Source organism: Urocitellus parryii, chromosome 3 (assembly GCF_045843805.1).
Source record: "Urocitellus parryii isolate mUroPar1 chromosome 3, mUroPar1.hap1, whole genome shotgun sequence".
In the NCBI taxonomy this organism is placed as follows: Eukaryota; Metazoa; Chordata; class Mammalia; order Rodentia; family Sciuridae; genus Urocitellus; species Urocitellus parryii.
The window spans coordinates 9,242,865-9,269,588 of NC_135533.1; positions in this window are offsets into that span (position 1 = coordinate 9,242,865).

The window sequence follows — 26,724 nt, forward strand, 5'->3', positions numbered from 1 at the left end:
GATGCATGTGTGATCCTTGGAGAGGCATGTGACTAAGACAGAATTGGAGCTCTAGAACAGGGAGAGCTGATTGGGTGTGTGAAGCTGAACCAGTCATGGGGTTGTGGAATCAAGTCGAGTAAAGATAGACTTGGGAAGGATGATTTTTGCATTGAAAAGGACAAATTTGCTGGACCAGTAGGGGAAAAGGAGCTTCTCAGGGGAAAAGGAGCCTGTTCAGTTGGTAACAACGAAAATACATCCAAACAGGGAGAAGCTTGTGTTTGCAACTCAGGGGAAATCCACTCATAGGAGAGCTCTTTTTGATGTTTTCTGAGAATCAACTCTGTATTTTGGAAGAAGAATGATATGCCAGAAAGTAAAAAAAGAAAGAAAAGAAAAAAGAAAAAAAAATTCTCCTCCTTGCCAAGGAGATGTACTTGCCATTCTCCTAAGAAAAGAAATGTGCACAAATAATAGTACACATATCCTAAAAATTTTGAGTTTCCCAACTTCATATTAATTTGCAGGAAGGGAACATCCTGTGGGGATGTTATTTAACATTAGCAAAAAGACTATTAGGCTAATAATGGGCCCCAAGTTGGCAAAATCAAAGAAGCAAAAAGTAGCAGTGCACTTTCTTGGTCTCTGGAATCATAGATCCTCACAGGTACAGCTCCTCCCCTTCACAGTTACTCTTCAGCTTGCGGGGGGTGGGGGGGGGATGCTAAATGTTTTAGATTTAGGTTTCATTTCTTTCCCTCTGCATTTTAAAGTAAATTTTGTTTTTCCTGTTTCATTTTTGTAAGCACTGGTTACTATATGGATATTAAAATAGACTCCAGAAATAATAACAAAGAATTGGAATATAAGCTCTTGGCTATCCTACAGGACAAATAAGTCTGGTTGGAGTGTGTCAACACATAGAAGAGCATTAAATCAGTTCCTGCGAAAGGTACATTTCTTTGAGTGCCTTGAAGTTAACTTATGAGAGAGCTGATGTGATGGGCAATTTACCTTTAAAGCCTGAGTCCTTTTTATTATTATTATTTTTGTTGTTGTTGTTTGTGGAACAAGTCTTATGAAATCCTTTGACCATAAAATGTTATATATACTCATAAACAAAACCTTGAATTTCAGAAATAAGGCCAGTCTTAATTTTGTCATTAACCATTAAACCACAACAAATTCAATATAATAGTCACTGTGAATGTTTAACTTAGCAGCAAAAATATATTTAGTCATTAGTACTTCCTATCCTGGACTGCTCTGTAGGGCTAAAAGGTCTCTGAAGGCATGAGAAGAGAGCACTATTGCAGGGATATGGAAAGTTAGTTAAGACCTCAGGAGAGGTAGGCTTGAGATTTGCTTGCAGAGATTACTCCATTTAAATTTAGTGTTATTGTTATTAAAAATAATAATGAAAATCCCCATTGCATTTTACCTTAAATGCCACCTGGGGAAGTTCTCCTGTTACTGATGAGGATGCTGAAGCCAATGACGATCAATACCCTAGCTCCAAGCTCCCAGAGGTGCTCAGTGCCACAGCCAAAGCCACTGCTCCACCTTCTCATGCCCTTATATTGCTTATTTGGGCATCCTTAATGCAAAACTAAAGGAAATGAATCACACATAGCATGACAAATCTGGGTGTCTTCATCATGTTGTTCTCAAAAAGGTGCTTAATGACTTGATGACTGTACATTTTTGAGAAGTTGAAGTCATAAAATTTGTAATCACTAAAACAAGTGCAAATGATTCTTCAAAATGCATAGACTAAGCTTTGGGATGTGTGGAGCCAAGCAATCCTCTGCCAGACTGGGAAGGAGAAACCCAGAAACCTGGATCATTGCTTTTGCCCTATGTCCAGTCACCTCCTAAGGATAGGACATGTGGACCAGGGCTTGAACTTCAGAAGAACAGGGTTCAAATCACCACATTTCTACTTATTGCCTTTTGACCTTGGTGAAATCCCTTAATTTCTCTGAACCTTATTTTAAAATTTTATTTTAATGCATAGAGAACTGATAATGATATACAACTCTAAAGGATGGTGGTGAATACCCAAGATGGACAATTTAATGATTGGTGTTGGGGGGTAGATGAGGACTCCAGCTAGAGACTCTTAGCAGCTATAGGTGAAGATATGAATTTTAAGTTATCAGGGAATATGGGGAGAAAGGATAATTTGAATAAAATAATCACACATGAACATTGTTTTTTTAATTATTAAGTTTTCAATGAAGTGGTATCTACACAGCATATGCATATTGCTGGATTGGATATGTAGTTCCTGCTTATTTTACCTTAAAACTGAACAACCGTCAAATCTAAGAAAAAGGAAGGAAAAGAAAGGTGAGAAGAGAAATGGAAAGGAAGGAAAGAAAGTGGAGGGAAAAAAAGGAGGTTTAAAAAGGAAAGGGAGAGGGGAAAAAGCAAGGAGAAGATGGCAGAGAGAAAGAAAGGCGGCAGATATCTGATGAATATTCACAGGAGCTGGAACTGGCTGAAGGCAACATTTATAATTGCAAGGCTACTTAAAATCTAAGTACCTAGACAGAGAGCCTGTGAATAAGCACCATTGTAATTATTAAAGGGAAATAGCTACAAAGTCTCCAAACTGTCCCTGAGGGTGTTTTTCCTGTTACTTATTCTTTGTGCCAACACATCCAACAACATACAGAGTTTAGTGCTTTAGCTATCACCTTTACAAAGTTTGAGTAAAATCCTGTTGGTTGGAGTGGAAGAGAAAGTGAAAGTGAATCAATCTCTCTCTCTCTCTCTCTCTCTCTCTCTCTCTCTCTCTCTCTCTCACACACACACACACACACACACACACACACATACACCTCTTGTTTTCTTGCTAAAATGATTTCATACTGCTTTAAAGAAGAGTGAGTGCAGAAGCATGCACATTCTCACACACACACACACACACACACACACACACACACACACACACACACCACTGCTGCAGCAATAGAAACATACCTTCTTTATGTTTTGCTTTTCAGCCATTTATTCCATTGAAGTAAAGATTATCTTCCTGGTACATTTTCTTTTCATCTTCGTCACTCACCTACATTCTATGATTATTAATTTTAGCAAAGCTTGGAGCATTTATCCTTCAATTTGGAAACCATCACTTCAGACTATTCACTCCACTTGCCAATGGCGGTTTGCCCAACAAGTTCACTTAATCTTCTGGATTCCATTTAGCTCACTTGCAAATGAAGTGGCCATAACATCCCTAGGTGCCTTCAGGTTCCTGACACTTCATGATTCTCTGAATACATACTGGATCACCTTTGTGGGCTGTGTTTCATAAGTGTACAGAAGCCTAAAGTGTATAGGACACTGTGGTTGGGGAAGTGCATCAGATCCTTGGCCAACTAATTTCTTTTTAGCAAACTAAATATTGCAGCTGCTTTATGTCATTTTAAGTTACATTTCTTTGGTGTTGAAAAATATCCAGCTGCTCTATTTTCACAATTATTGGAGGGTCAATTTCATCCTCCCATTCCATCATTATTAGGATCCCACTTTTATGACTCCATGCTCCTAGAATCTAGTCATGTCCATTTTCATACCCACTCAGACTGCCTTGGCCCCATCTCCAATATGTTTTTCTAATTATGTCTTTTATTACCTCTTCCAAAATCACCCATTTCTCCCTCTCATCCCCTCATCCCTATCTTGCTACAAGTTTCAATTTCTCTAATTTAGCTTTTGTTAGCTAGGTGATCAGAGGAGCAAACTAATTAAACTAATTTGAAATGTAAATGAATGACACATCATCACCTGTTTTGTTTCAGTCAGGGAAATTTGCATTGTATAAAAACCTCAGTTTTACCTTCTAGATTCATTTGTTCATTTATTGCCACTAAATCATAAGCATACTCCCAATCATACTAAGAAATTGACCTACTCTGGAGGTAAGTTTACTTCATGGGAACCTGGTCAGATTAGCGGAGGCCTTAATTGTGGCCTTAGTTTTTTAGATCTTTAAACAGAAGCAACTGTAGGATTAGAGGAGCTGAACTGAAAGAATAATTTTGCCTGTCTGTTTTTCTTTAATTTAATTGTGGTTGAACCATCTAACTTTTAATAAAATCTTGACTATTTTTGAGGAAATCCTTAACAAATATTCATTTTTCCACATTAAAGTCTGACCCCTAAACATTACAGACCTAATATTACCAAGGAAAATTTAAAGATATCAATCATATAGAACTGCACATAGAGGGCTAAAGGAATATATCTAGGTTATCACTTCCACACGTAGGAGAAATTTGCAAATTTTAATCAAATATGCCCAAAGTTAATATTTTAGATTGTATGGACAAATATCTAATAAGAAAGCAGCAAACTACAACATAACTTGTGCTTTGGGGAATGTTTCATGAATCTGATATGTCAAAATTAACAGTGGCTATGATGAAATTACAGACTAGTTTAATTTATTTTTTTTTGTCATGCTGAGAATCGAACCCAGGACCTTGCACACACTTGACAAGTCCCCCACCACCAAGAAACAACCCCAACCCCAAATCACAGATTGAAATAATATCAAGATATTATTGTAAAGTAATGTGGGGATATGAGGAATATGTTATTGGGGGCTTATAAAATGAGATAAAGCAGAGGACACATACAGACACCCAACACTTCTACACCACACACAATGAAAGCAAAGCCAGGCTGAGGTGCTTTCTCCTTCAAAATGGGATGCTTCTAAAACTGACAGAAATGGCAAGAGGGCATTCTCTAAGTACAGAGGTAGAAGTAAATAAATAGACACAGAAACAGCATAAGAACTCTCCCAGTATGGTGAATACAAAGCAAAGCAGGTCCTAAAGATTCCTTGGATACAAAGAATATTATTGTACAAATATATATTCTTATGTGACAGACAGAATACTTTGAAATTATTTTCATCATTGGAGGAGACTGGGAAGTGAACCTTTCGATTGGTTTGCTTGTTTTCCTGTCTTGGTATTGACGTGTAAAAAGAAATCCTGTATTGACAGAACTAGATAGGAATACTAAGATTTGAGGCATTCTTTAGAAGTAATGGCATAACAGCTGCTCTGGTTCAGTTTAGCTTCTCACTGCTATTGTTTGGTGATAAGAGCAAACTAAATGAATACCCCAAGAAAATTACATGGCATTATTGGAACCAATCCTAAGAAAATGCCAATTCGAAGAGATTTGTGAATTCAAACAAGTTGACAATGGTTCGTTTTCCAAAGCTGTCTCTTGCCTGGAATACAGCGCCCTTGTTGATGCCTAAGGTTTTTAAGAACTATGAAGACATTGAATGCAATGCTAGAATTTCTTACACTAAATCAATAGAGCCAAAGAACTTAATCAAGCAAAGCAGGCTCTCGGGGAGGTCCCTTTGCCCTTCAATAACATCCAGATCCATGATTTGGGAAAGACTGTAGACTTTAGAGTCACTCCAAATTTACAGCTCTGAATAAGCCTCACGAAAGAACTACAGAGTGCAAAACAAGAGTGATGAGTATTGAGCAGAAGGGGGCTGGAGGTACAGGGCAGAGTCACAGTGGGGACAGCACAAGGGACCCCTGCTGCTCTGAGGCAAAACCAAATCAACAAGGCTCCTTCTAGAATGTCTGATCTGAGCCCATCACCTCCTGGGACCTGCCTGTCCTACCCCATGACAGCCTGAGACCACCTGTAGCTGTAGCTGGAGGCACAAAACTTCATTTTAATTGGTATTTATTTCCTAGTAGCAAATCATCAGGATGCCAACGTATAATCTTTCCTCAATATTTTTAAGGCTAATTTATCAAATTAGGACAGACTATGGCAAATTCAGTTATGAATTACCTAATCATAAAGCAAACACATCAGAATGAAGGGTTCAAGAGGCCAGGGAGTTATCTGCATCATTTGTATCTGAATTTCCAGCAGCTAAAACAGTGTATGGCGTGCAATAGTCATGGTGAATGGCAAGTGAGTCACACACACTCTGATACAGAATCCAGCATTTTAGAAAATTTATACAGATTTTCAGGAATTTTAGATTTTCTGATTTTCATTCTCATTATGATAAGTGTGCATTCCTGTTTCCTGGCTTTCTAAAGGACATCTAAATTATTGGTCAACTTATATTCCAATCACTGGTAGCTAAACCCCTTTCTTTTATATCCTACTCTTCTGAAACAAAATTATTTTTCCTTATTTCATACACTTTCTTTATAACTATAGTACCTACAGGATAATTAATATCTTGTTATCTTCCCAAAGTAACTCATAAGCATTATGATCCATATATGATGATGGGAATGAGTTACCCTATTTTTTCTAATTATCAGACATATAAGAGTCTTCAATACTTATAAGCATAATATCAGCCATAAAAATAATTGTGTCACAATATGTCACAAATATAGGATTTTATATGGACAATTTATTTTATGATTCATTAATAATTCTTAGTACTGTTGATATCCACAGAGGATTGGTTGGTTGCAAGATTGGTTCCAGAACCCCTGTGGTCATCAAAATCTAATGATACTCAAATCCCTTTTATAAAATGGCATAGCATGAAATATAACCTCCACCCTGCTTTCCATATATTAAACCATTTTCAAATTACTTAGAGTAACCCATATAATGTAAGCCCTGTGTTAGAAGTTGGTATTTTGTGTTGTTTAGAGATTAATGACAAGAATTAAAGTCTGTACATGTTCAGTGCAGATACACTTTTCCACACATGTTCTCCTATAGTTGAATAAATCTGTGGATGTAGAAGGTGGGGATATAGTGGGACCAATTGTACTTTGTCTTGTATGAATTTTGGAGAAAGTCAAAATGTTTTTTTTCTGAAGGATACATTATCATGTAAAGTATATGTAAATTTCCCCTAAGGTAGCCATGACTCTGGAAGTAAGAGACTGAATTAGGAAAACTGCCCATGCTTTTTAGTTCCTCTAAACACTTTCCATAGCTCCTACCAGGGACATGAGGCAATGTGGTTAAAGCTTTGGCATCTATCATGTTAAATGAGGCTACGGCCAATGAGGCAACAATAAAAGAGGAAGACAGACAGACAGACAGACTGGGGAGACTGGAAGGATGGAGAGAGGGAGAGAAAGAGAAGAGAATAGCAATTGTAGTAATAGGAAGTTCAAACTTAGAACTAAATGAAGGTCATACATTTGGAAAAGAACATGCAAATGGAGACTAAAATGTACCGATTCATATAAGTCTAATAATACTTACGCGATGAGTATTTCATCCTGAGTCTCTAAAGTTTTCTTAGTATGTTTTAGTCATCCATAATCATTGAGATATCCCTCCCCCACTTTCTTGGCAGAATCTCAAATTAGTGGTAACTATGTATCCTAAATGAAAATCAGAAAGATCATACTTTTCTGACATCAGGCTTATTCAGTACATTTTTGCCTATCATATGAAGATGAATCATTAAGAGCTAATTTTACCCCTTGCCGAATGGCCTCACCTCATCCTTTCTCCCAATTTGTGGCCTTGTTAAAGGATTTATGAGACAGAAACGGAAAACTGCACACAGAGCCCTCATCCCTCAGTCCTTCCAAGTACCTCCGAAAGGTCCTCACGTCGGGCTCCCAGACCTGTACTTGGTCTGGGGGCTTCAGTCAGCTCCATCAACCTGGGCTTTCAGCCTTAGCACTTCATATTCCCCAACACCACCATTCTTATCCCTTCAGATTACTCTGGGGTCCTCGTTCACTGAGGCCATCCTCTGCCTGGAGATACTTTGTCATTGTTGTTGCTCAACAGAATGATCTATCCATTCCTTGCTTAACAATCTAGACACTTCCCTTCCTCAAACAGCTGGTTTCAGCCCATAGCTCAGTGCCTGAAGTACAATAAATTAAAGTTTAATGGATAAGGAGTAAATGAATGAGTTTGAAATCTGTGCTCCATGTCAGCCTGGATTTATAATTCTGCAGCACAATTTTAGCAAAGCCACAATGGAAGAACCAGAGAACATATATTAAGTGTATAGATTTTTAATTTTTTCTTGTCTAGGGAATATGAAATTTACAATGATTCTCTACTCTAGCTGATTAATTTATAATTATACAAGAATTTGGGTAAAAAGAACCACATTACTAAGCCCAAAGTAGCAAATATTCCCAACAAGCCATGCAGCTGCTCAGAGCCATGTACTGGTAATCTAACTATTTTGGGGTGTAGTTTTATCAACAAATGTTAAATCAATAATCATATCCCCTAGTTTTAACTAATGGGTTAAGTATGTTTGTATGTTGGGAATTTTCCATATAATATACTAAACATTATTGAGCAAATTTCAAAGGCCCAGTTCTCATGGAACTTATTATGGAAAGGTCAGAAAAATTACAGGCTATTATTGCAAAAGTAATCATAAATTACAGAAATGACAGAAACTTTGAGAAGTGCGATTAAATTTGTCAACTATGTTAGGAAACAAGTGTCATATGGCATCCCAGATTAAAATTTAGCCTTATATGCTAAAATGCACATATATATTTATCACGCTATAAACTAGATAACCACAATATAAACATAGATGGGTGTATTAAGAAAGCAAATAGGATCATATAATTTTTTCCAGATTGTCAATGTTCATATAAGAAATAAATGGAAAAAATCAGATGGGAAACATTTGCAGAAAAGTAAAACTGGAAATATATTACATACACACACACACACACACACACACACACACACGGCTGTCCCTCAGTATCTGTGGATGATTGGTTACAAGATGCCTGATGGATAGCAAAATCAGTGCCTGTTCAAGTCCCTTATACAAAATGGTGCCAAAGGACATCATTCCATATAATTTAGATTTTGTATACTACCTAATACAAAGTAAATACTATATAACTAGTCATTATATTGTATTGTTTAAGGAATAATGGCAAGAAAATGTCTGCACTCATCTAGTACAAATGCATTTTAAACATATTTTCAGTCTGCAGTTGGTTGAATCCCATGGAGGTCGAATCCATGTCCATGGAGGGTTTGCTATCTATGTATGAAACTGTAAACTTGAAATTCAATCTAGAGAAGGGAAGTTCACTCTAGTAATATGGAAGCAAATAGAAAGGCTTAAAGTGACTGAGCCAAACTAAAACTAAATGCCACATTCTTTGTACTTAATTCTACATCAGTAACAAAAATCTGTTTTTAATACTTTGAACAGATGTACTTCTACTTGTTCTCTTGAGAAGATCTTTCATTGTGTTTTTAATGCAGATAAGACTTCCAAATGTTAATAAGAATTATATTGGATTAAAAAAACTTTCAATTATTTTTTAAAAGATGGAGAAACTTAGATTAAACAAGTTTCCGTACATCAGGATCTCTCAGGTTCGTTGATAAATATCAGAGAGCTTCTTGGGACTATAGACTCAGACCTTCCCAGACAGGAGCTTTCTTGCTAAGCATCTTGCAAAAAGTCTGGCTTTTCAAAGAGGATGTATTAGAAAACACTAAGACAGTTTTTAAAGGAGAGTTTTGAAAAGGTCCATTTATTTCTAGCAATTGTTAACACTATCCTATACATAGTAGCTAATTAACTGTAAGAGTTCCCCAATTAGCCACGTAGAAATGAAAATACATAATGATCAGAACATAATTCATTATTAAAGATCTAGGGTGGTGGTAATCAAGAAGTGTCAAAGAAAATATTTAAATATTTTCTTGATTCAAATAGCTATAATTGTTGATAAAGTACAATCAAGAAGTAGGAAGGAAAAAAATCTAGAATTTTGCTGTCAAAAAAAGAGAATGAATTTAATAATACATTGTTGGTGGGACTGCAAATTAGAACAACCACTTTGAAAAGCAGTATGAAGGTTCCTCAAAAAATTAGGAACTACCATGTGATTTAGCTATCCCATTCCTTGGTATTTATTTTTAAAAATCATGTTGTAAAGCCACTTCAATGTTTATAGCAGCACTATTCACAATAGCCAAATTATGGAACCAGCCCACTTGCCTGTTAACAGATGAATGGATTAAGAAAATGTGATATATATATATATCTCCTATGATATATATATATATATATATATATATATATATATATATATATCCTATGAAAATAGAGGGGAGATCATTGAAGTAGAGGAAATGAATTGAGGGTAAGTAAGGAGGGAGGGGAAAAGGGAGAAACTGTGGAATAAACATGATCAAATTATTCTAGGTTCTAGGTGCCTATATGAACATGCCACAGTGAATTTCACCTTTATGCATCTCTATTAAACATCAATCAAACGTGCAATAAATAAATGAAAGAAGGACAGTAGAGAAATGGTAAAAGGGGAAGAGAGAGGGGGAGGGAAAGAAGAGGCACTGGTGACAGAAGTGGAGCAAACTGTATTCCATGTGTGCACAATTAGGTCAAAATTAACCCCAATATCATTTTATCTATGATGTACTAATAAAAATATCAAAAATAGAATTTTTGTTATAATCAGTAAAAAGCATGATCTATAGTTGGCTTATTGATTTCAATTTAATTTTACGTTTTCCATAATGATCAGCCATCCAATTTTGAAAGAAATGTGATTTAAGAACATCTAAACTAGCTACACAAGCAATAGGGATTTATTTTGCTGATTTAATCATATTTAGCATCAGAGTATTATTCAAGAACATCTTTAAAAACTATATTAAATTTTTACAATGCTCACTAAAAATGTGGTGAAACAGTGTAGGATGCCTGTGCAGTGTATATTAAAATAAGACTCTCTCTGGGCACGGTGTAGCACTTTTGGTAATCCCAGCAAGTCTGGAGGCTGAGACCAAGTTCAAGGCCAGCCTCATCAATATAACAAGAACCTATCTCAAAATTAAAAATAAAAAGGACTGGGAATGTAGGTCCATGGGTAGAGCACCCCTGAGTTCAATTCCCAATACTGGAAAATTAATTAATTAATCAAAAAAAAAACCAACTTTACTGACCCTTGGCACTGCTGCCATGCTGGTCTGGAAGGCTTTGTGCTGTGGGGGACGACTGTGTACTGTAGAAAATTCAATAGCATTCTTGGTCTCTGCTCACTGGGTACCAGTGGCTTCCTTCTTCCCCTGGTTGTGACAATCAAAAGCCTCTATATTTAAATATTGCCAGACACTTCCTAGGAGGCCATTCAGACCAGCTTAGAAGTATTTCTTCAAACAGAAAAAAACAAATATACTCACAGAAACAAATTGTAAGAAACACAAAGGTGGCAGGTGCAGACAGACAAAGGACATGAGCAGACACCAAAAAACAAATATTGTCTTTCAAAGAACAGGCCAGTAAGATAAGGAGAATTGGAACATTCTTTTCAAGATTTGTGGGATGAATGAAGGGACAAGGCGGGCTCATCATGTTATGAACAAATGATGTAAGATAAAAATCAGTGTTGAAGTTGAAAAAAATCTTAATTTCAGTTACGTTACTGTCACAATGCTATTGATATCAACCCATCATTTTAAATATATGTGAGACATTTAACATTTCGCATTTGAAAATAGTTCATTATTAAATTTATTTATTAGACATGCTTTACAATATTATTTCCATGGCATTTAAGAAAAGAAAAGAAAAAAAAAAACTTTTCCTTGTGTTAACAGAAATTTTGGCTGGTCCAAACTCCAGAACTGGTTGATAATGCTTGATATAAAAGGCAACAAGGCAATTTATGTTCTTTGTCCCAAATTATTAAGCATTTGTAAACCCCTTATGCATAGCCCTTGAGCAAATATTATCTGAGTCAATTAAAACAAAAATTGACCCTATGATGATTATAATTAAAGCCAAGTTTTTAAAATGATAAATAGGATATCATTAAACTACATAAAATATTTCACTATTTTCATATGTCCTTGTATATATAGTTGCCACATATGATTCATTTGGTACATTCCTCTTCTTGAACCTCTAAAGAACTAGTATCTAAGAAATAATCTCAATCAAGAAAAGAAAATTGAATTTATGAAAGCACCAAAGGCAAGTATTACTCAACTATAATACAAAATATAGTTTTGTCCCAAATAGTTTTCTTTCTCTTCTCAGTTATTGTTTGTCTGGAGAGATTATTTAAAGATAAGGGATTTGAGCTTGTCCACTGACAGCCAAATCAGTAAGACTTTTAATGGAAAACTCTACTCAATATAGCAGAGAATAATGAAAAAAACAAAACAACAAATCAAAAATAATCCCCCTTGTTATAAACATGAATATCCACATGAGTCATTCCAAAATCTCCTTATAAACTTTCTTGTCAGGTAGTTTTGCTTATTTACATAGTTCTGAAAACAATCACTTCAGGTTTTAACTAATGTTATACTATTTTTCAATCTTTCTATTTTTTAATATAATATTATTATATTAATATAATATAATATAATATATAATCTATTTTTAATTAGTCTTCTAAACGTTTTATTTTCATATGATGTAACAAAAAATTATTTTTAAGAAACATTTTTAGCAGTCAATCCTTATTTTTTAACAAAACAAATATTTCTCAGGTATCCAAAAGATAAAAGAGAAGTACCAGAGGGTATGTGGAGAATAGGAAACTCTTCAAAACTGTTGGTGGGAATGTAAATCTGGACAGCCATTATAGAGAACAGCATGGCAGCTTCTCAGAGACAAAAAGAGAGCAGGGAAGCCATCCAAGGATCTCACCTCTAGGTGTGCATGTTGTGGAAATGAAATCACATCTCCAAGAGCTCTGCACTCATGTGTTTGCAGCAGGAAAGTTCATAAGAGCCAAATTAAGTAAACAACCTAAGCATCCATTGGCAGGTGGATGCATGAATTGCAGTGTGTGTGCATAAATGAAAATAAATATTTATTTCCAAAATATAAGTATTTCATACATATTACATATGTATTCCACTGTGCACCTACATATCTTCAAGTAGTGGTATATATGCACAAAGGAGTATTAAGCCATAAAAGATGGAAATTTTGTCATCTGCTACAAAATGAATGACCCCAAGAACATTATGTTAGGAGAAATGAGCCAGACACAGAAAGATGCGTACCATACGACCTCAATGATATGAGGAATCTGAAGAACTAGAATCACAGAAATAGATCAGAAGAACTGGACTGGGGGCTAGGGGGTGGGACATGGAAGGCTGGCCAAGGATTGAAAACTTTCACTTACACCATGAAAGACCTTAGGGTCTGATGTGCCAGGTTACCGATGATAAGTAATGCTATCTCACATTCGTCAAAGTGTGAAGGAAGTAGATCTTAAATGTTGTCATCACAGGAAAAGAAAAGTAGTTATATGAGATTATGGATGTGTCAGGCTGATTGGATAATCATCCTACAATGCCCATGTATAAGATTCATTATTTTGTGCCCTACATATATGCATTTCATTGCCAATTATAACTAGTAAAACTAGAAAAAAGTATTCATCAAACACTTAGTGTTTGTCAGGTACTAATTTAATTTGACATGTAACAGTGGGGGAAAAAAAGGAAACAAATATATCTAAAACGTGGCTCAGCTCTAGTGCCAGACACAGTTAAAAAAATGTTATGCATACATCATGTAATTTAGAATGATACATGGAAAAGAAAATGTAGAGGAGAGAAAAGTGCTTAATTAGGTATAGGTCTTATTAAAAAGGGGGATGTTGCTGGGTGCAGTGGTTCCCACCTGTGATTCCAGTGATTCAGGAGGCTGAGGCAGGAGGATCCCAAGTTTGAGGTCAGCTTCAGTAACATGGCAAGACCATGTCTCAAAATAAAAAGAAAGAAAGATAAAGGACTGGGGATGTAGCGCAGTTGCAATGGGGTTCATTCTCCAGTACCCCCAAATTAAAAAAAATTAAAATATCATATTTCAGCAGATAGTAGAAGTGATGATGCATTAGCATGAGGTGACATCTGGGAGATTCATGGCCAGTGCAAAGTCCCTAAGGCTCAAACAGGGATGGCAGGTTTAAAGGCCTGGAAGATCAGCATGGATGGAGCGGCAGAGAAAGGGTAAAACAGAGGTGATGAGGACAGAGGCAGTGCAGGCAGTTCATAGAAGTCACTTTAGACACTTTGATTTTTATCCTAAGTGGACAGCTCTTTCAAGGTGTTAAGCAGAGGAGTGATATAATTTGACTTTTAATTAATGAATCACTCTGCTATGTGGAAGGCAGTTCTTAATGAGAAAAGGCTAGATGCTTGCAAACCAGAGAGAAGCCTTTTCCAATAATGTAGGTGTGAAATGATAATGGGTTGGAGAGGGCCAAAGAAGTGGATAAAGTAGAAATATCTGAGCTCTAAATGTTTTTAAGTAGGTCCAATAGAATTCTCCTGCCAATTAAATATAGACTCTAGAGAAAGAGGTAAGTCAGGGTGACTTCAAATTATTGGATTGAAAACTTAGAAAAAACTGCTAAAATCTATGGCAGGGAACGCTAAGGATAGAGCATGCGGTGGCAGAGGGCAGATCCTGTCTAACAACACTGGAAAAAACGGCAAACGATAGTTTCAATGCTCAGCATCATGTACAGGTGAGAGAGTTCTGAACCTGTAATTCCATCCAGATATGAATTCTGAGCATGCGTTTTTGACATCAAATCAAATGCTTCTTCATAGATAATCCATGACCATCTCAAATTTCCTGTGTCCAAACAAAAACTCAGTCCTGTCCCCATCAATTGTGTTCCCCCTCTGGCATTGATGACATCTTTAGAAGAGAACACTGACATTATAGTTGTACCTGAGGAATGTCCCAACATCATCCCAAACTCCTTCTTTTCCTTAACCTCACACATCAGATGTTTAAGCATCTCCTGACTAGGTTCTGTCCTTCCTTGATACAGATTACTCCTGTACTATTTCTTGCTGGAGTCATTGCAGGGGATCATTTAATACCTCAGGACATAACAGCTCCTTGCCATTAAAGAGATTATTATTATTTCTTTAAGTTTCCTATAAAGCATTGTTGTCAATGAAAGAGTTTCACATCTCTCCCAATTTGGTATGATTCTTTATTCTGTGCTCCCATAATATCCTGACACGTGTCCGATCAGCATCATTTATCTGTCATATGTTTCATGTATGAATAATTCATAGTAAAGCTAGTACAATTAATCTTCTGGATTATGGATTTGAGGCTTGGTTGTGGCACAGGCTGGAGGTGAATTGGTAATTGGAGTTCCAGGAAGTCCTCTCTTGTGGTTGAGGGTACAGAACAGCCAGCGACTGCCAGTTGTCACTGCCAGCTGAAGTTCCTCAACTCTGTGACTGGGAAGAGATTTCCCAAGGTCTGATTCTTCCCCACTTCAGTCATTTCACACATCACTCACTCCTATTTCTGACTTTTCACTCCCCACCCGTGTCATAGCTCTTGTACCAGATTTGAGCTTTGACCAAATGGTTGTCTTAAGAGTTCATTCTTAGCCAACCATTAAATCCTAATTCCCCCCAAATTTCTTCTCTCCTACAAAGAGATTTGCTTTACTGGATCCTATTGCTTCTGCCTCAGTTCTGACCTTATTTCAGGCAAATGCAGACAACAGCCCAAGGGGTTTCAATTGCATATGAATATCTACAAGTTTCTAAAAAATAGTTTTTGGATTCACTAGATTTCTAATTGATTTTCTAGTGCATAGTGAGAAATGACCAGGATGCAACAGTTTGTATTGCTACACTTTTACATGCATTTTATTTGCACCATGATTTAAGCTGATGACATTAGTATGAAACCTTACACAATGCGATTGCTACTGATTATATGAGGAAATAAATTTCAATTTCCAAACAAATTTACTTTTGGAATTTATTCCTTCAGAAGTAAAGGGATAGATTGGCCAAAAGAGGGACATATGTGAATATTCTCTGAAATATTTTGCAAAACTATACCAACAAATATATGCAAGTAGAAACTATAATAATACAAAGAAAAGCAAGATTGAATGAATCATTGATAAACAATTATGATATGTTGATAATGATTATAGCTTAATACGGCTTCTACAAAAATGATATTGCTAGCTGGGCACGGTGATGCATGACTGTAATCCTAGAAGTTTAGGAGGCTGAGGCAGAAGGATCCCAGGTTCAAAGCCAGCCTTAACAAAAGTGCTGTGCTCAGCAACTTAGTGAGATTCTGTCTCTAAATAAAATACAAAATAAGACTGGGGATGTGGTTCACTGGTCTAATGCCCCTGAGGTTAATCCTCAGTACAAAATAAATAAATAAATAAATAATAAAAATAATAATGATATTTCTAAATGCATTAGAAAAATATTTTTGTGAATTATAACTTTCTAACTTTTATTTTATGCTATATTAATCACAAGTGAAATTTTTATTTAACAGCATATATGCCCAACATTATCTCATTTTATGACACTATGAAGTTGGTATTTTAATTAGATATATATATCTACATTATATATAATACATACTTTATATATGTGAGTATATACATATAATTAATATATATAAATATATATATATATATATATATATATATATATATATATATACTTGTAAAATCTGGAAAATCTGTAGGACCATTTAAACATGATTATATAAGGTTTTGTTCTTTTTTTAAAGAGAGAGAGAGAGAGAGAGAGAGAGAGAGAGAGAGAGAGGGAATTTTAATATTTATTTATTTTTTTTTAGTTTTTGGCGGACACAACATCTTTGTTTGTATGTGGTGCTGAGGATCGAACCCGGGCCGCACACATGCCAGGCAAGCGCGCTACTGCTTGAGCCACATCCCCAGCCCTGGTTTTAATTAATCATTCAAGATGGTTGATAGAATGACTAGAAATGTTTATCTCTTGATAATTAAGAGAAAAAAAGATTATTTTCTAACATATATAAAATCTTATACATTTAAATTTGAAAAAATATTATCATAATTTTTAAAATAACATTGCTCTATTTTTTCCTACTATTAAGACTGTTGAGTATAAGATACACACAATTTAAGTATGACATCTTTTGGAATTATTACTGATTCATAGTAATTTCATCATAACTGATTAGAAGTAAGAAAACCTTCAATTTCTTCTGTGTTTGTGATAAATTAAACATTAGGCATTTTGCTTTAAAAGCATGTTCTGTGTTTTATTGAATATTGCCAAATTCTTTGAAAAATGTCTTACTAATCATATGTTATGTTCTCCAAGATACCAAAGAAAGTTGAAAAAAGAAATAAAACTCACCCACATCACAATAGATTTTCTACTGCTTCGCAATCTGGAATTTAAAGATAATTATCATACACAATAGTTTTGCAAGGGCACCATATTTTAATTTTAAGCTGTGAATGTTACAGAAATATGTAAAAAGAGCCAAAATGTTGTTTCGCAGATGACTAATAATAATTCTTTAGGTGTGTATAGGGTTTTAGCTTATAGAATTTTTATACACACACACACACACACACATCCCCAAAATACATTGCTGATCATTTGAAAGTTGTAATATCTTCACTGAAAATACTGGTTTGGTCCCATCTACAAGATTAGAGATATGGTCACCAGCGAATTACTAGAAAGATGACATCTAAAAGCAAAACATTCTTTTAAGCATACTTAGAAATATGAGATGAACTTAAAATTCATCACACATTTTGTAAAACTATGTGGAAGATCTGAATGGTAACCAACAGGAGTCATAAAGAAGAATCCATGTTCAAAGTCATCAAAAAGTCACCCAACATGCAAGTCCTGCAATCAAGCAGGGAGTAGGCCTGCTTCCTTAGTCAAAGGAAGTGGGAAGTGGCCTCAGGAGGGCCTTCAGGTTCCCCGAGATCTCAGAAAGTGGCTATTCAGAAAGTGGAAATCTAGTCCTGCACTGGGATCTGCTCCCACCAACAGTAATGAAGGAAACTCTGTAATTTATTAGTAGAATGCTCTACAGAACATTGTAATGAATGATCGCACATGTACACACTTACATACACACATGTGCAAGCATACATCCTGACTTCACTATATAACTTAAAAATTAAGAAATAATTCATGTCTTCAGGGTCAACTTTTCTTAGAGTAATTACATGGATGAGATATGACCATAAAATGCCTATGAGTTAAGACTGTTTTAAATATGATGGTAACCAAGTCTTAAAACATCTTCAATAGGGCAAATGTGACTGCATTTATTTTATAGTTTAAGAAAGCAAACCTTACAAAGGGGAAATCATTCATGGTATACAGCTATATGATGTTTTAAAAGTTCAATGTGAACTAAATATTGACTCACTAGTTTTCAGGAAGCATTTTAAAAATATTGAGAAAACTTTAAAAATGGGCTTGGGAAACCTACCACTAACTCTACCACATTGAGAGATGTTTCAAAGGGGCAAACATGATAGCTATAGGAGTGTGGGCACCAAGTTTCATTTCCAGGGAGGAGACTCCTTGTCCCAGCCTGCAGGAATAGTGGGGGCAGCATGACCTGCTCTCCGAACAATCACCCAGAGTCCAGAAGAGCTGGCCTGGGTGCTAGGCTCCTTCTGGTCAGTTCTAATAATCACCAGAGATAAACCTTTAAAAGAAGACCATTCCTAAATTAAAACATTTTTTAAAATAAATCAGGGGATGATTTATCTCTTTCATCTACTTATTGTCCTACAAATATACTTAAAAGAGTCTTTCATTTAAAAAAATAATTTAAGTATTTCCTGGAGAATGTAAAACTGCAACAGAACTTTTATACTGTAAAGCTATTTGCTATGGACTCTTACTTACACTCAAGTGGCTTAAAGTTATTATTGAGGAAAAGTGCAGAAGTGCAGAGTCTCAGATATTACTAAAGATTGCAAAGATCTTAAAGATGTAGATGTATGGAAACTTCAGTTTTATTTCTTATGACTTCATCTTAGGTAGAGTAAGGCCAGCATACTGTTAAAAAATATTAATCTTTTAGACAGAACACTTTGATTCACTCCCCAGCTTTACCATTTGCAACCTAGGACCCCTCCATACCTCCGTGTCCCCACGGGATTCATTCCTTTTGGCTGATTTCAATGACCCCTTCTAGTTTCAAAAAGGACCTCTATAAAACTGCCACAAAGCAGTTATTACTTTAACACAATAAATAAAGAATTTTTGTGTATAAATAAAAATTCAAAGCCATGATTTCTCATGTACAAAAATTAATATCAGTACAAGCTTTTTTCATTTTTTCAAGAATATTTTTCTCTTTTTTTTGCTAAAAATAGGGAAATACAACATACTAAACTTAGATTTGACATTTCCCCATCCCATATATGTTAGCAATTTTCACCTCTGATTCTAAAGAGGGATTGAGTAGCTGATGTACAGTGTCTTTTAATGCATTGATATGCTGTTATAACAGAAAATGAACAAGAGTTCCCCATCCTTTCTCTTGTTCTCAGCGTAGTTATGCTAGTGTCAGGAACTGCTTAGTGGCTCTTAGGTCTTCTCACATTTGTTTTGAGAAACTAAACATTTTGCCCATTTAAGACACACTCACCATCAAGGATGATCTCAGATTTTAATTAAATGTAGTTCTTTCCCAGATAATGTGGGAAGAGTTATCCGGAGGAGCTGGCAGCTTGAGTTCTAGTATGATTGACATGGAAGACAGGAATTTTTTTTTCTATAATAAAGTCATCATTTTGTGTAATTACTTACATGGTTTCATTTTTTTTTCTTTTTAACCTCTACTTCTCCTTGCAATGTTTCCAAGAGCATATTCTGCAGATTTCGTTAAGCCTGAATAACAATCCTATGATTTGAATTCAATTTGGTGTGCTTCAATTCAACAAATATTTGTTATGCCCAAGTCTATCCAGGACATTATTAAAGGAATCAATAGTATGGAACACAACAGATTCCCTGATTCTTAGAATTTATTTGAGTTAAATTTTCTAGCGTTCCTGGCCCAAAACCAACATTTTATTTTGGGATAACAACTGCACAGAGCTTTTGGGGGAGTCAACTTATATTAAATATGTTATATCTTAAGATAATCACCAGTGACTGAAAATTAAAGCTACACAGTTTTGCTACTTCTTCAGCTCTGAAGAAGCAGGGCTTCTTGAAGTTTCTGAACTCCCTGGTTTGCTATAAACGGGCCAAAATCTCAGCCTCGCCAGATAAAAATTCTGCATCTTCTGAGAAATTTTCATCATTTCCAAACCTTGATACTCTCTTCTGTACAACAGAAACACTAAATAATATTTACCAGCTGAGCAGGATGGCATACATCTATAATACCAATGACTTGGGAGCTGAGGCAGGAGGAGAGCAAGTTCATGGCTAACCTAAATTGTATATATCATGACTTTATTTTGGTAGGGATTAAAGGAATTTATGACAATGAGTGGTCATTAGAAATTAGTAATGGTCAATAAATATGATCAATTCTTGTTTCTGTGAACAATATGAGCGATATTAAAAGGGCAAAACCACAGTATAAAATTTTAGTATCCTTATCTGGAAATCAAAGATTTATGAAGAAAATTCTCTGAGAAATGTAACACATTCTGCTTTGATTCTTTTGGCCTGTAAATATTTTTCCTTTCTTTTTCTTTGTCTCCCTCTTTCCTTCTCCTTCTCGTGTCCTCCTCCTACTCTTTCCCCCTTCTTCTCCTTCTCCTTTTCCTTCTCCTTCTCCTTCTCCTTCTCCTTCTTCTTCTTTTTTTAAACTATATGCATAGCCAAATAGTGTTCTCTGAGCTGCAGGGGCTCACCAGCATTCTCAGGTGTGTGTCCCCTTCCTATACTCTGGAAGCTCAGTGAGACTCTAGGGGCAGACGGTGAGCACTGACAGAAGCAAGACTCAGACCCACTTAACTAACGAGTTTGTCAAAATTTCAGTTGTTATCTGAAACTCAATATTGACTCTCCTGTCATTGTTTTAAGAATGCCTAAGAGCCCACAGGGAGCCTTAGCTGCACCATGTCATTTCACCATTGTGCGACTGCAGATGATCCAAGCTTACTCTTACATAAGTTTTTTTTTTCTCTTTTTTTTCCTGCTACATATGATGAAACAATTCCCTGAGTCAATAAAAAGAAGGAAGTCAAACTAAATATTTAGCCTGTAGAATTAAGTACAGCAAGGTAAAGTGTTTGCCTGGAAAACAACCATATATTTAGAATAAAATCATAGAGAGGTGGGAGGAAGAAAAGGAAAGCGACCTTGTCAAACTACTTTTGCATCATTATATTAAGCCACAAAATAACTGTTTCTTTATTATTTAGTAGCTCAGTTATTATCATACTCTTTCTTTAAACCATCCTTTGTGAAGCTCAGAGCAAAGCTATTTGAGAATGTATGATCCTTTTTAAATCACAGACTATGTTGGCTGATGTACTGTGCACCAAACATAAAGGAAAATAAGGAGGCAAAGTGAAAATGAACCATCAGTGTTTTCCAAATTGCTTCTTTGGTAACAATTTCATCATCTTTTTTTTTTTTTTAAACAAAAAGGTGGAATGAATTGAAGAGGCAGAGCAGATCATAAAACTGGAAGTTTAGTAATCTGTTGCTTTTCCTTTAGACATAGAAAATATACTTTATGAATAACTAAAACATTCTGATAAAAGAGATGATGGCTGTTATGTATTATTCATGTGGCAATGAAGTTACACAGTGCTTCTGCATCGACTAAAGAGACTAACCACAAGGAACTAACTTCAAAGTACATCATCTCTTAGGTCTCCAAAGTAATAAAGATCTAGACGCTTTCTCCTTTCCAGTATTTGTTCTGCACAATTTAGAACGTAGTTTCTTTCCTTCATTAGGCCCTCCTTGTGAGTTAGAGTAAATTGGAGGGGCAGGGATTGAGAATTCATTGTACTGCATGTCTCAGATGCAGAAGCTGCTCACGCACTAGTGGATTTATCAACCGAATGCTGCCCAATCCACTCGTCTATTGACTGACAGCTGTGCCCCAGGGCTTCTGCTTCTGCTACAGTTGACTACAATTTCCAAGGAAGCAACAGCCCAGTCAGATACTCCAAAATTAGAAAACTGATACAGTAAGTTTGGCCACTGTTCCTAAAAATATAAGTAAATCTTGTTGTTTCAGTCAATGCTAAAAAGCAGACTTTCTATTACCTAGCTTGACACAGCACCAGTAGGAATATGTAGCTGTACTTAATTGTTCTTCATAATGTCATGAAAAACATCTTAAAATTTTTAAGGTCAAAGCTGATAAGAATTTTTATATTTTCTATTTCAATTTCAATCTATAGAGAAGAAGCCTTGATATAAATAGCAAAGTGAAATCTATGACATTAACTATTTTTATAACGTATGCAAATGGGACAAGAAAGAGTACACAGCTTGATGTGAAATGCATAGAACCATACAGAGAAAAGTGTCCAGTCTTATTTACACCAAAAATTGATAACGTTATTTCTGTTTGGATCAGGTTTGTTGGATGTGAAGTCACCACTGAAAAACTGAGCAAGTAAATCATGACATGGATACTGGTCTGCACAGGTTGGAGAGCTAGAGGGCTGCAGGGCTATTCTGGGACAGAGCAGCAGGAAACTATTAGTGTTCCAGGGTAACAAACTGATCCATGTGTGCACAGATCAAGGGCATAGTCTCACTAGGGCTTTGTGTTCTTTAGAAAGTCCCACCCAGTGGAGTTTTCTTTTCAATGGCCCACATGAAACTCTTTTTCAAGATAATGATTTCAAATAGTCATGATGAAATGAAATTTGTGGCTTGCTGTTCTCAGGATTTTCCTTCTTTAAAAAACAATTATAAAGCTAAATAATATTCCATTGTGTATATACCATGCATCCCACCCTCTCTTTCTTTGCTTTCTTTTCCTTTTTGTTCTTTTTTTTTTTTTCTGTATTGAGGAGTGGATCCAGAGCCTCTCACATGCTAACAAGTGCTCCAACACTGAGCTACAACTCCACCCCACATGATCTCCACACATCACTGAAGAACTCTTACTTGTTTCAATCCTGGTCAATTAACAAATGGGTCAACCTGGAAGATGTTGAGCTAAGTGAAATGAGGCACAGAAGGACAAACACTGCATGATTTCATTTACATGGGGAATCTAAAAAATATTAATCTCACAGAAGCAAAAAGTGGAATGGTAGTCACCATGGGCTGGGCAGGGGACATGTAACAGGGAGATATTGGTTAAGGGATGCAATGTTTCTGTTAGATAGGAGGAATACATTCTCCATATCTACTCAACAGCGTGATAACTGGAGTTAGTAGTAAAGTTCTATATACTTGAAATTTGCTGAAAGAATACATTTTTAAAATTATCAGAGCAAAACATGACAAGGACATAAGATGATGGATGTTATTTAGCTTGATTGAATCACAATGTGAGTGTGTATGTGTGTGTGTGTGTGTGTGTGTGTGTGTAGGTGTGTATAACACTTTACATAAATATATACAATTTTCACTTGTCAGTTTTTCAAAAATGTAGTAGTGATTTCTATCTAAAGCATTCTCATTATAAATATTATTATTTAATGTTCTACTAGAGATATTAATAAAAGTAATTATGCAAGAAACCCCAGAAACACAAGAATTATAAAGAAGTATTGCATCTGTATGTAATACAATGGGCCTAAACTAAAAAAGAAGAAGAAACAAAACAATCTAAAAAATGAAGATGAGTATATAAAATTTTATAACCTGGGCATTTAAAAATACTGACAATTCAAGCGATATACTCAAGAGGCTTATGGAAACAAACCAAATTGAAATATACTCCAGGAATACAAATAGCGTATAAAGACTATTCTCATAATTTGAAATAACAAAACATTGATAATAACACAAACTTAACTTTGTAAATACCACCACTAGATGTGTATGTGTGTGTGTGTGTGTGTGTGTCTGTGTGTAAAACTATGTAACTAAGAACATAGTTCTTACAAATTAAGGTAAAAAACTGGTATGAGTATGGAAGGAAATGAATTTTCTCTGAATGTACCATTTTTATACACACACATATATACATATACAGATATATGTGTATATCTAAATACATGTTTGTGCATATGTATATATGTTATATATGTGTATATAGATATATACACACATATTTATGCATATATATATATATATATCATACATTCAGGTTTTTGTTTTTCTTTTTTGTTCTGGGGATTGAATTTAGGGCCTCATGAACACCTGCTACCACAGAGATATACCCCAGTCCTATACGGTTTTGATGTTTGGGGTTGGCATGTATTTTATATATTTTAAAAGACAAAAATTCAATGAAGCAGAAAAGTTCTTTGACTTTCCTATTTGTAAAATATTGTATAATTGACTGGTTTAAGGTTTCTTCTGTATGCTTATAATAAGTCAAAAGTCTACTGCTTCCAGGGCTCAGGGATCGAGCAGGATGGGCGCTTTTCAGCAGGTATGTACAAACGGGTGGACAGCAGCAAGTCTAAGGTGTTCCAGGATGGAATTCTCTGGCACCATGGAAATGCCGGGAGGAGAGGGGCACAGGTAAAACTGTCCTCCACTGGATGTGTGGTGATGCTCATGAGGTGAGGCTGGGCAGCCTTCCTTCCACATGGCAGGACCTCAGACCCCTGCTGACACAGAAAGGAAGAGACTGAGCTAAGTGGAGAGGCACAGGAGCGACCAGTGTGAGGCTGCTGAGAGTGCAGGACTGGTGCCAGCTCTTCTGAAGGAACTCCTGCAGGAATTGTCACCAGAAGTTTGTTTACTTTGGAAACTCGATTTTATCTAAAGAAGTATATTCCAAGCATCATATTGTACATGCTAAAACCATACAATTTTTTTAAATTATCAATTAAAAAATAAATTGAGAAAAAGAATTATTTGTTTTTCCATTTTGACTCCTAAGCCCAATTTTTTTCTTTACTGAATCAGCCATACTTCTACAGAAAAATTATAAATTAATGAATATGATAATCAAGCTATACAAGGATTATGCATATTAAATTATACTTTAAAAGGTAAGCTTTATTTTCTTTTAAAATATTGCCTATATCATTCCCATTTTTCATAAGATTCTTAAAATTATTGTGATATAAGTTACATGTAGTAAAGTTCAAAGACTCAAAATACATAGTTTGATGAGTCCTGAAAAATACTCACCTATATAACCATCTGTCAACCAAAGAAACAGGATAGTTTAATCACCCTTGAAAGTTCTTTTAATCAATAGCAATTCTCCTGAGACAAACCAATCCTTGTTATTGTGTTCTCATTTCCTTTTCCTTCCAAGATTCATCTACATGTGCACATTGATAGTTTCTTACTGCTCTGTGGTATTCCTTAGTATTAATGTAGCACTGTTTGATTATTCTTTCTTGAGTTGTTTGACTTTTAGGTCTTTTGGAATTTATTTAGTCTCTGAAGAGTTGCTTTAACCATATTTCAAGCCTTTTTGTGATATCTGATTTTATTTCTATTGAATAAATACTTTGAAGTGGAATCATGAGCCAAAGGGTGACTGTATGCCTAACTTTATCAGAAACCACCCAAGACACTCTACAAATTGTTTCATTTTTCATTCCTACCAGAGAAATGTGTGAGTTCAGTTACTCTACATTCTCACCAACACTTGGCACTGTCAATTTGTTCCAATTTTAGCAGTTCTAGTGGTTGTGTAGTGGTATTTAATCTTGTTTTTAATTTACATGCAACTGAGAACTTATGCATAAACATATTTTTGTGCTTCTCAGTCATTTGTTTATCTTTGCAAATGGCCCAAGTCTTTCCTGCATTTTAATGTGTTTTTTTTTCCAATGGATATATGGTTCTTTATATCATATCCTGTGGATGTAACTCCCTTGCTAGATACATGTCATGTGAATATTTTCTACTATAATCTAATGTTCCTTTCTTAATTGTATTCTCTAGAAAGTAGTGGTGTTATTTGTCGTTTATCTGCTTTGTTTTTAATGAAGTGTACTTTATCTCTCTTTTCCTTTCATCATTAATGCCATTTTCACATTTCTATGAAATTACTGCCTAGCCCATGTCACTAAAATATACTCCTGTGTTTTCTTCTAGAAGCTTTTTAGTTTAAGATACTGATATTTAGGTCCATGTGCCATCTCGAGAATTGTTTTATGATAAGGAGGCAAGGACCAAAGCTTATTCTTTTCATATGGTTGCTTAGTTTCCTAGATAGAGTGGATGAGACAATTTACCTTTCCCAGATGAATTACATCGGATGCTTTAGTTGAAAATCAATTAGGCATACAAGTGTGAATCTCATTCTGGACTCTGTCATTTTAGGCTATTGGCTTAGCCTCACGTGTCTTAATTTTTGTAGTTTCATAGTAATTCTAACAGAGTCAGTTTGGTTTAGCTTCTTGGCACTCATCCTAAGGGACACATTTGGATAGGAAGCGTTTCTGTCTCTGAACTTCCAACCTTCTGATATAAGTTTTGACATAGACGAGTTTACATAGAGATAGTACAAGATAATGAATGAGATAAATTGGAAAATGTATTTGGACAAAAATTGATTTGAATGTGAATCCAACATATAGGAAAGATTCTGTGCCCTTTAAACCTCATTTCTTCACCTAATATGGATCATATTCTCTACCTCATAAAATTTTTTGATATGTTTAGTAAAATATCACATATAAATGTACCTGACGGAGAATAAATTCATAGAAACATAGTTAGCAATTTCACAGTGTACTCAGAGGAAGTAACAGTAAAAAATTATTTGTAGGAATTCAAAACATGGATGTTATTTTGAGTGACAGTCCTATTGTTTCTTTTTTGTTCAGATTAATAATTTCCCTC